This window comes from Gavialis gangeticus, unplaced genomic scaffold (assembly GCF_001723915.1).
Source record: "Gavialis gangeticus isolate Ggan-Ray unplaced genomic scaffold, GavGan_comp1, whole genome shotgun sequence".
Lineage (NCBI taxonomy): Eukaryota > Metazoa > Chordata > Crocodylia > Gavialidae > Gavialis > Gavialis gangeticus.
Window position 1 is genome coordinate 174,790,349 of NW_017728992.1, and position 8,467 is coordinate 174,798,815.

The window sequence follows — 8,467 nt, forward strand, 5'->3', positions numbered from 1 at the left end:
TGAAGCTCCTACCTTCTTGCTAGAGAGGATGTATATAGGGTTGACTTTTTCCTCATAACCATACAAATAATAAAAATGATTACAAGATCATTCACTGGCTGCCAAGCTAACAAGAGGGGGTTCACAGCTAGGTTGGTAAGTCTCTCTTGTGCACTGAGCATGAATGCATGTGCATGAACACGCACATGATTTTCTACTTCAGGAAATAAAAAATGACCAATTTTTAATTTTATACTTAAGTTTAAATTATTCCTTTCCTAAGGTAGACAGGGAAGTCTTAAAATTCTATGCGTCTTTCTTTCTCCTGTTCCCACATGGGCACTCAATGGCATTCATAAAAAAATTATCTATAGGAAAAAACAAGCACAATATGCTTCACTAAATCAAATATGTAATAATTATTTTCTACAGCTGGTTCCTCCTAAAGTGCTTACATCTATGTTTCAGTTGATGTACTACTAATTCAGCCTACTAATACATAAAGATACACGCAAGTAAATTTGCAAAATCAAAACTTTGAGGCATCTACCATTAATACAGGCTAATTGAAAAAAATGAAATTAATGAATAGTCTGAATACCTCATAAATTGTGGAAAAATTATTTCCATTTTCAATGTTATGGAATTTTATAAAACACATACAGACATGCATAATCCCTTAATATTAATGCTTTCATGAACAACTCCTTCCAAAATAATACATTTATATATATTCTACATCACGAAAAAACCCCTAACAGATGAGATTCTAGATCCATAACCCAATGGGAGTTTTGATCTGGACTCCAATGGGCCTGCATTTTCCAACTCAGGTGCCTAAAATTAGATGCATAAATATATTTCCTTACTCTTAAAGATGCTAAATAAAATGTCAGTAATGTTGGATGCTCTGTCAAACTGAAAATCAAGACACATTCAATTATCTATATTGATTTAACATAAATAAATCATTTGGAGAGTAGGTTTAGATTAGACATCCGTAAGAACTACTTCACAGTTAGGGCAGCTAGGATCTGGAACAAACTTCCATGGGAAGTGGTGCTGGATCCTACCCTGGGGGTCTTTAAGAGGAGGCTTGATGCCTACCTAGCTGGGATCATTTGAGCAATGAGAGACTGTGGGACCTGAACCTGTTCAGCCTTCACAAGAGAAGGCTGAGGGTGGCCCTAGTGACCATGTATAAAATCACTAGGGGGGATTAGAAGGGTTTGAGAGAGACCTTGTTTCCCCTAGTTTCCCCTACTGCCCCCTCGCATAACAAGGAATAACAGCCACAAGTTGTTGGACAGTAGGTTTAGATTAGACATCCATAAGGACTACTTCACGGTCAGGGCGGCTAGGATCTGGAACCAGCTTCCAAGGGAAGTGATGCTGGCTCCTACCCTGGGGGGTCTTTAAGAAGAGGCTTGATGCCTACCTGGCTGGAGTCATTTGAGCACAGTTTTTCTCCTGCCTAGGCAGCGGGTCGGACTTGAAGATCTACAAGGTCCCTTCCGACCCTACTTCTATGATTCTATGATCCAGAAGCTTACTTATGAATGTACATGCCTTGTAGACATCCAATTTAGAAAACATTGGCCTAATTTGCACACCTATTTCTGAACCTAGTCACCAGAACAGAAGGAAACACCATCTCCTAAATGTGAAAATGTATCAAAAGATGTTTTTCAGTTACTAATTGTGAAGTGTCTATGGTAGTATACATACTGAATACAGAATCGGGAAACTGAAGAAATTAAACTGAAGATATATGGAAAATGTAGAAGTTTTGTAAAAAGTGTGTTACCATGCTTCTCCATGCTGTAAATCAGCAACTCCATGGACAATGACTACACATACAAGCAAATGAAAGCAGCTGACCACGTACCCACACACCTTGGCAGAGGTGCACTCCATACACGTCGGCCACCACCAAGACATATAATCTCCAAAGCTCCTTCTAGACGGTATCCAGATGAACAGGAGAATGTCAAAGTATCTCCCACCCCAAAGTTAAATCCTATTCTGTTACCAAACTGTGGAATCCCAGGGTCCTCACATGGCTCCAGATTATATTCTGAAAACAAACAAAAAATCAATTTGAATGCAATGAGAACAAATGCTTTCAACCTGGCAACTATATTTGTTATACAGACTAATATTTTACTGATCATCAGTAAAACTTTTAGCTCCAAACACAAAATGAGTGCACATACTGTAAACTGGTGATTCATCTACATTTTAAATTCAAACTATTAAATGTTCAGAGCATTTGTAAGATGCATAGCACAGCATGGTTTATTATTCTTATTAGAGCTATAAATGTCTCAGGCACATAAAACAAACTAAAATAATTGTACAGCATAAAACAATGACAAATTTCCTCATGGGCTAAATTGGGATATTGCTACTTAAAATCGGGCTGAGTCTGAATTTATTTTTCCTCCCTCAATAATGTTCCTTACAGGTTACTGTCATATTCTTTACAGCATACTTTACATGTCTCAGTAGACATTTAATTTAGTTTCTGTTTAGTTTTACTTCCTGAGATACAAAAAAAAGTAATTTTATTATTTAAGTAATAATACCACTTTAAGCTTTAAACCTCCCTTTTTATAAACAGTAAATTTTATTTGCTTTATATAAATGGATCATTTAATTCCCTTACCAGAGAAAGAAATGTTAAATCCTTCATATGATATTGAAAAATCTGAAATAAAGCGCAACTGAGCTCTGAAATTTCCATAGAGACCAGCATTGATTGGTGAAGGAAGTTCTGAGCCAGTCAGACGTGCCAGTGGCTGTGTGAAACTGCCATTTTCTGTGATTAGTAGGTAGTCATGATGATCTTCCAAATGAAAGGTGTAAAAGGTAAATTGCACTCCTATTAGAAAAAAAATTAGACTTACCTATCACGTCATTAACACAAATGCAACTATACCATTGATTACATTCATGCATTTAATTACAAATGGTGGCTCAGAAAATTAAGCTTGTCCCATTTCCTTAAAAATGAATATCCTTCTAGAGTTTAATAGGCTTAAAATGTATTTCCAGCAGGTCCTCTGATTTTATTATTGCACTGTACTTCTGCCACATAGCTACCAGATGTGGATATTTGGTTTGGATAATTTATGGAAACGCACGAATCTTTCCAGATAGAAATCAAACGAAGTTTCCTTATCCACTTTAGTAATGATAAAAGTATTACAAAATGTTTTGTAATGCTACCGAATGTTGAAACAGGGCAGTATATCTTTTTCTCGCTAGCGTTACATAGAAGCAAAACATTTTGGCTCTCCTATTCTGGTAGGGTAGAGGCTGGAGGTTGTGGTGTGCATCCTGTTTAGCCTGATTTATAATAGGAGGTGATTGCATGGTTACCTATAGCAACTCTTTGGCTCAGGCAGTAAAAGTAATGTAAGTAATTTGTAAACATAACACATCAAGCTGCATACACGTAACACTAATTCATAGCAGAGGTGAAGTAGAAATCAGCCATGCAGAGATATCCATGGAGAAAAATTGCTCCTATGAAATGTTAAGACATTGACATACGTTACACTTAAGATGTAATGGGTTTATCGCGTCTTAAGTAGCAACCTGGCTACACGTTAATTCAATAAATGGTGTTATAAAAACAAGAATAACATAAGTGTAATAACCTTGTTGCTGGTTCCTATCATACCTTTAACTGAACATATAGCCAGTGCTCCCAGCCTGCAGAGCACACAGGTACACAGATGTGTGCTCCGGAGGCTGGGAACACTGGTCAGCTGATTTGGGCTCCCCTGGCTGTGGGATTTGATTAACTGATGGATCTCCTAGCCATGGAAATTCAGAATACTCCCTTCCCACTTGGCTGAGAGCTCTGATCACTATGTGCTGCAAATCCCATCAATGATAGGATCTCTCAGCTGCAGTGGTGGCGGCACTATGGGCTCCCACAGTTGGCAGCTCCAATAGGCTCACGGGGCTTCCAGCCACTGGAGCAAAGATTACTGGTGCAAGAGGAACCCAGGATCATGATCCCAGGATCCTCCTGCACCGACAATATGGTGTGAGAGAATCTGATGCTTGATCCTACAGTTGCATCTCCTGTCATGCACATGTAGAATGACAGGAAGATTGATTGTTGGGATCATGCATCAGAACCCTTCACATCTTTTTTTAACATCTGCCATTGGCCTTAGTCAACGACTGCAAAATCACCATTAATACTGTAGCTTTTTTTCTTTTTTCCATTTATTATTCCCTTGTTGAGGAAAAAATGCCATATTGATATTTCTGTTTTGGGGCAGCTTTTGAGGGAGGGGGATTGCGAGGAAGGAGGTTGTTTGACTACAGTTGTGACAATAAAAACAGAAAAGAGAAAGAGGAAAAAGCCAAAATTTAAAACCTGCAGAAATTAAGGATCTGCTAATACCACGACTTTCCAAATTTTTTTTTTAATATAAAAGAAACAGAAAGAAATCAAAGAAAGATGGTGCTGGTGCAACAACATCAGTTACAGAGAAAGAGAGGATGCTGCAACCCGTTCAGAATTAATTTATGCTTGGGGAGAGGCAGCTGATGAAATGACACAGTAGCAGCAAACTTAGCTGCAAGGTAAGATGCTAACTTCTTCCTGTCCATTTTCAGAGGAATATGAAACATTCCTAATACTTGCATGAACCAAAGTACAACAGCCACCCAGTATACTCATTCTTTTTCCTAGGTATATAATAAAAATATATACATATTTACACACTTTCCTTTACAGCTGCAGTGATCCCCAACATCTTATTGGATGTCTGCATTATTCTCTGTACTCAAGTAAATTTTAAGAAGATCAAGACTGGTACTCATAATCTTGTTGCTACTGGTAACCCCCTATATCTTGGTTGCCTAACCAATAACAGGGTACAATATCTAATGGCTCCAGTGTTGCTTGATTGCAAGTTCTTTCTAGTTGGCTGCCCTATTTAGATAAACATTTGCAGCTCATCTCTTGATTTTTTTCTATATCACAAGTTCTTCTCTTACCTATTTAACAGGAAACCACTATGAATTATTGTTTGCCACCATTAATTATTCTCTTAACAAAGGAAGTGTTAAGTAGAGATGGGAATAGGCCAGTTAAACAAAATGATCTGGATCATAATATGAGGAATGGAGGGATTTATTTGAAAAACATTACCAACAGTTTAAATACAGCCAAAGGGAAGGTTGACCATGTAGGATGGTAGTGTATTCTATACAGCAGCAACACTGAATAAAAATGTGGGGTCAAGGATAGGTAACCAAGAATGCAAACTTCCAATACAACACTGTAGTGAAGAAAAGGAATGCTATTCTTAGATATATGCACTTGACAGTATTAGGCCCTGTGTAGACAAAATGAGAGGCATGTGTGCACGACACTTTAAAGTGGGCTAAATACTTTTTCACTGCTTTAACGGTGTCGGTGTTTGCACACCTTGGCAGCACATTGTGCATTAATTCCAGCTACTGCAAGAAATTCGGTGGAGTAATGTGCCTTGAATGACTTGGGGCGCAGCAAACTAAAACTCTTTCAAGGAGTTTTAGTTTGCTGCCTCTACAGTCATGGAGTGAAGCACCGGGCTCTGTGCAGCTCCATGGCTCTGCAGGAAGCCCTACAGGCAGCAGCTCAGGAAAGCAGCTCCACCCAAGAGAAGTGGCAAGCCTGACCTCCCCCACATCCCAGAGCCTGTCTACTTGCCTGAGCTGCACAGGGGTCCAGTGCTTCCCTCCACGGCTGCAGTGCCCCCTGGGACTGCCCATGCCAGGTGCCTGTGGGTTGGTGCTGCCTAGGGGGGCACCACCCCTGACACGGAGGGAAACACCAGCCCAGGAACCGCGCTGTCTGCTGGCAGCTCGTCCGCCCCTCCGCACTGGAGAGGTAGATAAGTCAGCAGGGTGTGTGCATAACATGGGGGTTTAATCAGCCCTAAATTGAAGTGGTGTTTTTTAAAGCCCACCTCTTCAATTTAGGGCACCTGTTTCATCGACACATGCCTTTAAATAGCAATAGGAAGGAGGTATTATTCTGGCTAAAATGAGTGAGACCCATTTTGGAGACCCATCTCATAAACACATGATCCAACCAATTCCCATAAGGACAAAGGTCTTCACTCAAATAGGAAACAGGTGAAGGGCAAACACCAAATTTTGGATTTTGCAGATGCAGGCCCTAATAAAATATTTTTTCAGTTCATTTTGGCCCTGGGATTGGCAAGTTTCATGATAATTATTCAGTACTCAAGTCTGGTCTACACTGCATCATTTGCCAAGAAAATTTAGGTTCTGATGAATGTTTCCCCATACACAGCTTCCCCACGAAAGTAGAACCCAACAAAAGTGCAAGTAGTAGGAATTTTTCAATCAATATTCCAGTTTGTTATGACATTTCTAAGCAAGACTTGAAAGTATATCATCTTAGCTGTTGTCATACAGTTAAGTTTTCAACAAAAAATGTTCGAATCATTTTAATATATGCTTTGTGACAGATTATGCTGTCACAAGAGAAAAAGTTTAAAAGATATGTTTGGATAGGCTTTTGGTCCCCCCCCCTTTTTTTCTCTCTCTCTTTTTTTAAAGAAATGAGGAGGGAATATTTTATAAGGCAAGTAAAATAAGAAAATGCTCAAACTTCCTTCCTCAACACCTTTATGTTTCCCCATTACTTCATAGATGTAAAAACAAATCTGATATTTCATCCTTAGAAATATTTCTAAGCGTGACATAAATGCATGGTATATTTTTTTATAAAGTGAAACTAAAAGCAAAACAAAAAAAGATTTGTTAAAACCTATGAAAAAGAAAATGCTAAACATGTTTTGTTATAATAGTTTCTTTCCTATTTCAGAATTATGGCTATTTTAGTGAAGGCTTTGTTTGGAAATACATTTGTCAAATTTCTAGCAAAGGTAGTCAATGCGATTAGTTTCAGATATTATTTTAACTTTTCCTATTAAAATTGCACAGGCTTTTTAATACTTATTTGCAAAGCTTAATAGTGGTCCACAAGAAATGCATTTAAAGCTTAGTTAATACTACCTCTAATGTTGGACATGAAGTTAATCATATTTTTTATTAACAACCTGAGATAATAGGTCTGTGGTATTTTCAAGTCTCTCAATTTTCCCATCTAGCAACAGCAATGGATATGTACTCATCTGGCACAAGCAAAGGAACCCAATTCCAGAACAGATCAGGTGAGTCTTGTCAGGGTTGGGTGCTGGTGGTTTGGGGTTGGGTACTGTTGTGGGTGACAGGGGACTGACAGGAGGAGGGTTTGACCTGTGACTCAGCCAGAACAGTGGAGTATAGCTGAGTCACAGGCTGCCTCCCTGGAGCAGAGTTTGCAAGGGAGAAGCTCTTCATGCTTGGATGCTGGAGGGTGACATGGAGGCTCCTGTTGATAGCAAAGAGTCCTGGGGTTTGGTTTTGTTTCATAGTTTCATAGTTGTTGGGGTTGGAAGGGACCTGAGCAGATCATCAAGTCTGACCCCCTGCCATGTCAGGAAAGTTTTTGGGATCAAACGACCCCAGCAAGGTGTTCATCTAGGCTTCTCTTAAAGACCCCCAGGGTAGAAGCCAGCACCACTTCTCTTGGAAGTTTGTTCTAGATCCTAGCCGCCCTGACTGTGAAGTAGTGTCTCCTGATATCTAGCCTAAATCTACCTTCTGCCAGCTTGTGACCATTATTTCTAGTCACTCCTGGGAGTGCTTGGGGGAACAGAGACTCCCCCAATGCCTGCTGGTCCCCTCTGACTGGTTGGTAATGGGCACTAGATCTCCCCTCAGACTTCTCTTGTGGATGCTGAACAGGTTCAGGTCCCTGAGCCTCTCCTCATAGGGCCTGCCCTGCTGCCCCCTGATCATGTGTGTGGACCTCCTCTGGACCCTCTCCATGTTGTCCACATCTCTCCTGAAGTGCGGCACCCAGAACTGGATGCAGTACTCCAACTGCAGCCTGACCAGTGTCGCATACAGGGGGAGGATCACCATCTGCAGATGCATGACAAGGTGCAGTTGGCCTTCCTGGCCACATCCCCACACTGTTGGCCCATGTTCATTTTGGCATGAATATGAATAATGTCTCTAAGATCCTTTTCTGCCTCTGCACTGACAAAAATGGAGTTCCCCAGACTGTAGGTATGCTGCTGGTTCTTCGTCCCCATGTTGAAACTCATCCTGTTCTCATGTGCCCACCCCTGTAACCTGTCTAGGTCCGATTGCAACATATTCCTTCCTTCTAGCATGCCCATATCCCCCCACATCTTAGTGTCGTCTGTGAATTTGAACAGGGTGCTTTTTACCCCCTCGTCCAAGTCGCCGATGAAGATGTTGAACCGTGCAGGCCCGAGGACCAAGCCCTGTGGAACCCCACTGCCCACATCCCTCGAAAATGACCTGTCCACTATCACAGTCTGGGTGCAGCCCTCCAGCCAGTTAGTGACCCATTTGACTGTGTAGGTGTCGA

At 40.6% G+C, this 8,467-nt stretch overlaps 1 long non-coding RNA gene across 1 annotated transcript in view; it reads right to left on the bottom strand.

Moving 5' to 3' along the window:
* Window positions 1–1,796: 1,796 nt before the first annotated feature.
* The window catches only part of LOC109305146, a 13,790-nt gene continuing 7,119 nt past the window's right edge, over window positions 1,797–8,467 (bottom strand). The window contains exons 2-3 of the long non-coding RNA XR_002099567.1: window positions 2,648–2,863; window positions 1,797–2,056 (exon numbers count right to left, since the gene is read on the bottom strand). This is a non-coding gene — a long non-coding RNA (uncharacterized LOC109305146). The remainder of the gene's footprint in view (window positions 2,057–2,647; window positions 2,864–8,467) is intronic.